This window comes from Perognathus longimembris, chromosome 4, assembly GCF_023159225.1.
Source record: "Perognathus longimembris pacificus isolate PPM17 chromosome 4, ASM2315922v1, whole genome shotgun sequence".
Lineage (NCBI taxonomy): Eukaryota > Metazoa > Chordata > Mammalia > Rodentia > Heteromyidae > Perognathus > Perognathus longimembris.
In genome coordinates, this window is record NC_063164.1 from 55,542,156 (window position 1) to 55,551,981 (window position 9,826).

The window sequence follows — 9,826 nt, forward strand, 5'->3', positions numbered from 1 at the left end:
TTTTGTCTTACTGCTACTCATGGTAGACCTATCATCCTGTCAGCCCTATTTTACCCATATCATTTTTTTTTTTTTCTAGTGCTGAGGCTTGGACTCAGGGCCTGAGCATTGTTACTGGCTTCTTTTTGTTCAAGGTTTGCACTCTACCTCTTGAGCCACAACACCACTTCTGGCTTTTTCTGTTTATGTGGTGCTGAGGAATCAAACCCAGTGCTTCGTGCATGCGAAGCAAGCACTCTACCGCTAAGCCACATTCCCAGCCTCCATGTCCGTTTTCATAACTAGATTTTTATCTCACAGTGACAAGACCTTAAAAATTCAACATGGACCCTTTTTTCTTAATACTATCCACAAATATTCTAGTTGTGTATTTACATTTAATGCACCTAAGGTTATAAAAATTATGATTAATGAAACAGGGAGTCAATTAAAAGTGGTCGCTGAGTGAAAGCTGCTGAGGATGTGCTTTTAAGTGAGTTGTGTATGGAAAGTGTAAAACAGGGCTGAAGTTGATTGGAATACAGTATAAACATTTGTGAAAAGGTAACAATAAACTCCTCCTCTGGAATAACAGATGAAAGCTAATAAAAAGTTTTAAGAAAATGGTTTCTTAATATTAGTATATGTGTAAATTCATGAGCCTTTTGCATACACACACACACACACAAATGTAAATAGCAGCTGTGAATGGGAATAAGGACTAATCAATCATAAGAAAAGATTGAATTGCATTTTGGTAAGATGCAATTAGATCAAAATGTGAGGGCAAATAGGAAAAGGGTCAGTGGGACCTCTGCTGTTCATGATTACAGTAGAGCTGGTCTTAGTTCTAGTATGACACTTTTAAGCTCTTAAAATACCTGCTGAGACCGGGAATAAGGTACTTGCAAGACATCTGCACTGTTTTCGTCCTTAATGGGAATTACATTCCCTATTCTGTCTTGGCTACAATATACCTTGTCCTGATACTTTTGTTCTGTGGTTGGTTTTCCTATTCATGATTTAGCTCCATTTCTGGAACATGATATCCTACATCATTCCACTGGTTCTACATTTTGCTTTCAGCAATTGTGTTATTTACCTTTTCTACTATAGGCCCTGAAAATAAATAGTCTCCATCTTACAGTGCCTTCGTCCTGAGTGAGAGCTCTCCTTTCATCATTACTCAGTTCACTGTAAGAGAATTTAAGATAGAGAAACTGGGGCAGAGAAACACAAAAAGCATGCTGAAGATATAGAATATGTTGAGGGTCAGTATCAGCTCTTGATACAAATGATGGTAGGAGATATGTTAAGGCAGAAGACTGTGATCAGAAAATGTATCTTGATTTCAAGAAGTAGCTCAAAATAGTGACAAGTTCTAAAATGTGGCCGTGGATTACTCATTCTAAAAAGAGATGGAGCCATCAGGAGTTTGAAGTGGTTGAAGGACTTCTTTTTTTAATTTGAGGAATGTGATGCCAACAATAAGAATAACAGAAAGGTTATTTGTTTAAAGTGCTAGAATAATGATAACAGAAGGAAGGGTGCACTTAATAGCTTTTGACAACTCCAGACAGGATAGAAATGTATTTTGAGCTGAAGAGCATATCTGAGAAAGGTAAGGATGCCTTTTAAAACAGAACAAATTATTCAATCAGATAGATGATTTTCTTAAAACAAGTGTGTGTGTGTGTGTGTGTGTGTGTGTGTGTGTGTGTGTGTGTGTGTTTGTGTCTTGGTATTTTGAATGCTCAGCACACAAAATGCCTTGGTAATTTAAACACTTGTTCTCTGGGACTATACTAAGAAGGATTCTTATGTTCCAACTAATAATAATGATGATGTTAACAACAAAAGCTTATAAAACCCATATTATGTACCATATATTAAGGTTTTTGGTTACTTTACAAATATGAAGCTGAATGGAGTATCACATGACTATAGCTCTATCCCTTTTGAGGCTGAGGCAAGAGCTCAGTGGGATTAAGGACAGTCTGGGTGGGGAGTTTGAGGCCAGTCTTAGGCTGTATAGTGAAATATTGACTTAAACACCAAAAACATTAAGTCTAAGACCAACAAAATCCTCAAAACATGAGTATAGGTAGAAATACTATTAGTATCTCTTTTTTGATATGAGAAAATGACTCAGAATCATTAATTTGCTCAAGATCAATCAGTAAGTGCTGAGGTGAGAATTTGACACCCCAAAGGTGATTCTAAACTTATGTTTAGCCTATTAGGGTTAATCTGATAGCATTTTTGGTTTCCCAGGGGTGTTTTGTACAGTTCATTAGAAACTGCTAGCTCTAGAAGACAATGCCTTGTGATTCTAGTATACTGAAGACAATTACTACATTTCAAATGGTCTCACTTTGAAATTAAGATAGACATTCCAAGAGTCTTTCACAAAAATAAAATACAATGAAGTGAGATTTGGAGGGGCTGGCGAGAAAACAGAACACATAATTCATGAATTTTTTCTATACTGAAGGATTGATCAAAAGATGGACATGATATCAATTCATATCAAACTCTAGAACACTATACTTAGTAATATAAGAAAAATCTTATAGGAACATCTTACTACTATTAAGATTTAGTGAGACCTCCTAAAAAAAGACTTAACCTTACACTTTCTTGAGTTAACTACGTTCCATTTTGTAACGTTGTTCTGTATTAAATATTATACAAATAATAAAAGGTATGTCATAATATACGTCATTATTGATGTTAGTTTTTATTTGCTCAAGATCAATCAATAAGTAAGTGTTTAAAGTGAGAATTTGATACCCCAAATGTGACTATTGATATTATTATTAGTTATGGTATTATTGATGTTTGTTGATATTTAAGGATTACCCATCAATCTGTGAACACTGGAATAGACACTACAGGAAAGAAACAGAGAACAGTAAGGAAACAGAGCTAGCAATATGGTTTACAGAAAAGAATTTACATAAACAAATTTGTGGACAAATATATACATATGTGTATGTATGTAAAGATATGCATGAGAAATAGTAATGACAGTAATGACATAGTCAAGGAGTTTGCAAGCATTTATATTAAAATGATGAAGTAAGGGAAATTGGTTAATTTGAGAGGATGGATTCTTGGGAACTTTGAATAGTAATTTAAAATTTCAACCATAATAGATATACTATATCTTTGGAGGTAAAAGAAGGTTCAAGTTTCAATACAAACACATGTCACCCAATTTTCATTTCTCTGAATATTTATAGTGTAAAAGTGTGGCCATCTCTGGTCAGGGAAGAATGATGAATCTTGACATTTCAATTTCAGAATGACTCAGTGGCTGAAATCAAATATTCACTACAGCATGCACATGCACATTCCTAGAAATAAATGGTCTGGATGTTCCAGCACCCAGAGAACAAGCATATTTCCTACTGAAGAAGTCATGACCTTAGTGAAGTCTTGCTTCAACTTTTGAGCTTGATAGCCTAACATGGTACAGAAGACAATTGCTGCCATTGGCTGCATTTCAGTTAGCGTCTCCTGTTGGACTTTTACCCTAGTAGAAAAATATTGTCTTCCATTTTCTGTAATATTCGAAAAATGGCTCTGATGCAAAAGAAGCAAAGGTGGTAGATTTTAAACAAAACTTGCAACCAGAATTGGCAATCTTAATTTGAACAAGCATTTCAATCTCTTTCCCAGAACATTCCTACTTGACAATGCATCCCTTGCATAGACATGCAATTCAAAATTCATTTGTAAGCATATAATTCAAAACTTGTAGCACACAAAACAGGTGAATCAGTAGGTGAGATATAACTTCATAAAGGAGTGTTCAGTTTTTCTCATTCACATAACTACTAAAATTGTTTACAAACTTCCAATTATTTTTCTAAATGATTTAAATGTTAGATAACACAAACCTGACTTCTTTCTGGGCCTTGGACTCAGGGCCTGAGCACTGTCCCTGGCTTCTTTTTGCTCAAGGCTAGCACTCTGCCACTTGAGCCAAAGCGCCACTTCTGGCCCTTTTCTATATATGTGGTGCTGGGGAATCAAACCCAGGGCTTCATGTATATGAGGCAAGCACTCTTGTCACTAGGCTATATTCCCAGCCCCAAACCAGACTTCCTATTGTGAGTGTTGACTAAAAATAACCCAAAAATCAACAACTGAGATATTGGTAAATTACTCACGAAGTTATAATTAAATGAATTAATATGACTTGACTTATCAAAATTCAATATTCATAGTGTCAAAACATGCAATTAGCTTATAATGTAAGGTATATTTGTAACTTAATACAATTAATATCCTATAAATTGAAAGGTTAAAATAAAAGGAATCATTATTTGAACATCATTTTCTATTTATCCCACAATTATTGAGATTATTTGAAACCTTGATTGTGGGATTTGAAACCATTTGTAACTTCAAACAATTCTCTTAAACATGTGACATAAGTTTTGTTATGTTAGCTTTTCTGTTTTGGAATTTATAAAGATAATTTATTTTGGAATTCAAATGCTGATATATTCAGGTTGTGAAAAAAGATGCTATTGAAACTTTAATACAAAAACCAACCCAAATTTACTCTTTTATTATTGTAGTTATATAAATGCCCACCAGAATTTGGTAATTACTTGCCTTTGAGCAATCAGACATATCTATTTTTAATTATCTTTACTTGGCTGGATAAAAAAGCTTCATTTTAATGTGTCAGTTCATGAGAATAATGCATCATCAATGTCACAACTTTCATCGTTCTCCCCATCTCTCCCAAACTTACCCATCCCCTCAATTTCCTAGTTTATTTTTTCACACATATATACTGGATAGTATGGCTGCATTTTCTCATGCTTCTCTTCATTTGTCTACTTTCCTCCCCTTGACATTCTGTCACCAGAAAATCAGACATATATAAATCATTGGGTTCTTTCTCTAGGAAGTAAGGAAATATTCTGTGTACAACCAGAAAAACATGAACAGCAATGATCTGTTTGAAGACTTGCAAGAAAGAGCAATGAAAGATATCAAGCATTCATAAATGAGACAGTAGATACCAAGGGAGGAGAGTCTTATCTCATGAATATGGTCACCACTGTTTAGTAAAATTAAAGCAGTCTCCACCTTTTGAATTTTGCATATGCAAGTAGATTTCTTTTTATACAATTTATTCTAATTTAAGAACATATAAATACAAAATGAGACTTCTCCTATAAAAATAAGTCTTTATCAAGATGTATGATGAAATGTGTTCTATATCATGACTGGGTGAGGCTGTCACTAAGATGCACAGAGTGTTATGGAGTTGGTTTCTAGCTCTTTGTGCATGGGTCTTCCTTAGTCTCCCAGTGTTCTGTGTTCATGTTCTTCATCTGGAATGAAAGGAAATAAACTAAATAGTCAACATGGCTCTCTGTGTTATCTACACAGTAAGTTCCATTTGTCCTTGCAAATATTTTAAGAAGTATAACTATTCTACCAGGACTTTGGATTACTTACTGTAGTACTCACTGCCAGATTATTTTCATACTACCACCCTGGGGCACACAAAGTCCCAAGACTCATTAGTCCTGCCATTTGAGATATCAAAATGAACACAAATAATTGCACTTGCTGATTTTGCTTTAGGAAAACAAACATTTTGGCCTTTCTACTTCCATATTCGTTGCTCTTTATCCTCTTACTAATTATATTGCACAAATGGGAAAATGCCAAGCTCAGGTAAATTTGTATGAGGTGGATACCAATGATTAGGTTAAAAAAATACTATACATTTATAAAATCTGGACATTAAAGATGGCATTTCAAAGAAGAAGACCACATAGTAGACAAATCTGGAATATTAAAACAAATATTAACTCTTTGCTCCCAGTTTGTGGCCCAAAAATCCCTGGAGTCTCCTTTGTGATGATGCCTATCACATACAAATAGGATGCCTTCCTGACAAGTTGGGCTGGGGTAGAAGTCTGCCACAGGGCTTTAGAATGTTACTGCTGGCCAGAGAAACCAAGCAGAAAATGAGTGGATTCACACTTCAAGACCTACCTCTTTATCTCTAAGAGGAGATAGCCTGCAAATTGAGCTTCTTCATGAGAAATCTTAAATGAAGGATTTGGTGTGTTTCTGGATTGGTGGTGATAAGAGGAAAAGTCTGAGATGTCTTAAGCTTAATTGCTAAAGCCAGAGGATGGAAGATATGAGCGATAAAGAAAATTATCATGAAACAGCTAACAGACTGACCACCAATGATTATGCCACATTGCCAAATGGATGTTATAACCCTGCCTCAAAACTCAAGGCTGCTGACAACTTAGATGTCTAAGCCATCCTAGTCACAGCTCCAAGCAACCCAAGGGGAAAAAAAATCCAAGATCTTGTCTTAAAGCTTTCTTGTTCTGCAATGCTATTCTGTACATTTTATGTATAGGCTCTGAGGACTGTATGTCACAATCTACACTTGCCTCTCTTCAATAAAAAAATGTTCTTAGATGTAAGTCCAACAGACACTTTCTTATCATTACTCTTGTTCCTGCTATTTGTTGAAATGTATCCCAAGGCCACATCCTTTTGATTACCACCCGCAACAACTCATTAACAGTTCATTTTTATTTCTATAGATCCATTGGTCTTAAGAATTTGGAGTTAACCTTGAACACATCAAAGAGAAGCCACCACAGACCTGCTCATCCTCCAATGTCTTCTCTGACTTACACTACCGATGTCTCCCACTTTTGCCAGCTGAACTGTGCTCTTATGATACATCCTTTTTCATTAATGGAGCACTCTCCTGACTCCTGGACTAGAGCCTGAGGAGGGCACCCCAGCAACAGTTGTCAGCTGGGCAAAGTGTGTGATGCCTTCCACAATGGTATCTAGAGTAGGGAAGCCTAATGAGCCTATAGCCACTTGGAGGTAGTTGGCAAATTGGAGGGTTAATATCAGAACTGAAACAAATGGGAAGATATGCAATTAGTGTTGGTGAATTGGGAGAACTGTTTGTTCTTGGGGAAAATATCACAACATTTGGTGTCAGATGCAATGTTAGGAAACCAACAGTACAACATTCCCCCAGCCATTTAAACATCATGTACCTACATGGTACCAGCGCATGTTTCAAAAAGAGTCATTTTCTGAATCAAAGAAGGCTGAGTTTACTCACCATTCTACATGGGACAAAAGTGTGATTTCAATGAACTTGGGTTGGTCTCAGAAAAAGGAAGAAACAAATTACAACTTAATTAAATTTCAAAGTGTAACTTGAATTCTTTGAATGAGAGGATGAGAAACAAAAAAGACACCAGAATTCCAATTAAGGTTTGTCCCCCACAGATTGTTCAATCAAAATCTTAGAATTAACTGCCAGACACTTATTAAGTACCTACCCTGTGCTATAAATTACTAAATCTAGACATGACTGCTGGCTATTTAATAGGACTTGCAACATGGTCTCTTTTAGTACTCAAGTCATGTGAGTGTGTGTGTTATCGTGTGTGTGTGTGTGTGTGTGTGTGTGTGGTATATATGTGTGAGAAAAACACAGAGAGACAGAGAAACAAAAAGAGACAGAGGCAGAGAGACAATGACAAATTCAAAGACACACAAAGAGAGGGAGAGGCAATCTAGAGAGCTAGTGAGGCAGAGAGACATTGAAAGAGGGGGAGGGAGGAATATTAATTACAATGTCTGATATTATCAGGGAGTCCAACCTCAAATTATGTAACTATGAATAATACTTTCCAAATAAATAGAATACTTGTTTTGAACATGACAAATATAAAGTAAGAGGTAGAATGCTAGAATGGATTGAATAGTGGGCATTTATTTCTGTAAACAACACTAAATTATTCCTGATCTTGGTGTGATTTTTACCCTAGAGCAGACTCTATGAGAGGCAAACCCTTCTTCCTTTGTAATTACAGGAGACATCAGGCCTGGGCTGACATTTCTGTAGGAATGTGTTCTGAACTAAGGCCTCTGTCACCAGTGAGGAATGTCTGCTTTCATTTTTCAAAGGCTCCAGGGAAGCTGCACCTTAAAGATGCCCAACAGTACACAAAAGCAGAAGTGTTCAGCCCAAATCCTGACTACATTTCCACCACAAAGCTGGCACTTTGCCACATTGCAGAGCAGAAATGTGGACTGACATTTAAAAACAGATTTAGTTGCTAGTCTGTATGTTGGTGGCAAGAAAGAAGACAAAAATTCAAACATTAGGCATGGGAGCAGAGAAACTCATTTAAGCTATAATAATAATAATACAGGTCTTTCTAGTTTCTGCTCCAGCATTTTGTGCCTCATCAGAAACCCTGAACAGGTGCTCTTTTATATAAAAATTCAGGGCCCTGAATTAGCCGAGGTAAATATTTTACTTGTCCTTTGTCACTTGTAATGAAGATTTTAAAATAATTCAAACAACCGACAGCACATCAGTAACCAAATGGAGCTCTGGTAAAAATAAAATATCTTCTAGTTCGGCACCAGCTGGCTAAATTTAAACTTGGTATTATGTAATCGTAAAGTGTCCTTGCTTTTAGATGGTGTCTTAGGAAATTATGTTATAATGTCTTTCCCAAACCACTTCAATCTCTTAACATCAGAACACTTAAGGCACAACAGGACTAAATTAAGGTGTTCACAGGCAATCGAAGACAGAAAAAAATCCATTTGAAACAGTATATAGGGCATGATACCTTCAAAGTACAATCTCAGTCTTCTCCATTTAAGTTTGTAGTTACTATAATTAGGTCTGGCAGATCCAATTGGTGATGCTTTTCTTAATTCTGCAAAACATGTAAGAACCTGATTCTTTAATCCTTAGCTCAGTAAAACTCCCAGAGGACATGAGGCCAGGGCTGAGCAAGAACTACAAAATCAAACTACTGCTTGAATACAATAATTTTCCTATGTTTCCCTGAGAAATCTGCAACAGTTGAAAGTATTTCAAACTCTTCCTTTCCCTCACCATATTCAAATTATATTTCTTAATGATTTCACTCCACTTTTACTCATAAATGGCACACTATTTTTTCCACCAGATTCTTTTTAGCTCTAAGTTGAATACAATTTTAACTCCCAACTGTTTAAATTTGGTTGACTATTTTTCTATGTTAAATAGGAAAAATACTCAGAGGTTAACGTATGAAGTCCTTTCATAATATAGATTGATGATACTAAATATGATAAAAAAAACAAAATTTCAATAGAATATCTATTTTATGATGGTAATTTGACCTATGGTATTTACTTATCTTTAGTGACTAGCAAGAATGTTTGACCACCATGAAAGCACACACATATCAATGACTATATTACACATACCTTTTTATAATAGACTTAACCCCAAGTCTGTGGGAATGTCATATGTCTTTGCAATTCTTCACTGAATGGTTTCCTCCCTTGTTTCTTGTACAGCAATTTTCCCAGTCCCCTGAAAGCAAGCAGGTGAGTGGAGGCCAGCTCCACTGAAGGGTTTATGAAGAAAGTTGATGGGGCGGCTGAATTTATTTTAGCCCTGTGTCAGAAGGATGCAACTTGGTACCTATTTTTAGGAACTGAGCTCTACTGAGGTGGGGCCTGAGTCAACCGCTCCTTTCAGAAGTGTGTCTCTGAGGGCCTGCTGCCTCTTAGTGTCCCAGTAATGTATGCAGGGCTCTAACACATGTGCAGTCAATCAAGGGCCCTTCTGCAGCCCCAACCACAAAGCTAATTCAGAACTTCTCCACAAGAATGAAGCAACCAGCACAGAAGAGAAGACAGAGGGATGAATTCCTTGCATTGGCTGCAATTTAGAAATGATTTCAACTATTTATATATAAAACATATGAAAATAAGGGAGGGAGAAGAAAGTTTTAATTTGGTC

The 9,826-nt window shown here is 36.1% G+C and overlaps 1 protein-coding gene across 2 annotated transcripts in view; it reads right to left on the reverse strand.

Moving 5' to 3' along the window:
• Positions 1-9,422, reverse strand: part of Xirp2 (xin actin binding repeat containing 2) — a 69,867-nt gene extending 60,445 nt beyond the window's left edge. For both annotated transcript variants that reach the window (XM_048345295.1, XM_048345294.1), the window contains exon 1: positions 9,286-9,422. The gene's annotated coding sequence lies outside the window, so the exon portion shown is untranslated. The remainder of the gene's footprint in view (positions 1-9,285) is intronic.
• Positions 9,423-9,826: the final 404 nt, after the last annotated feature.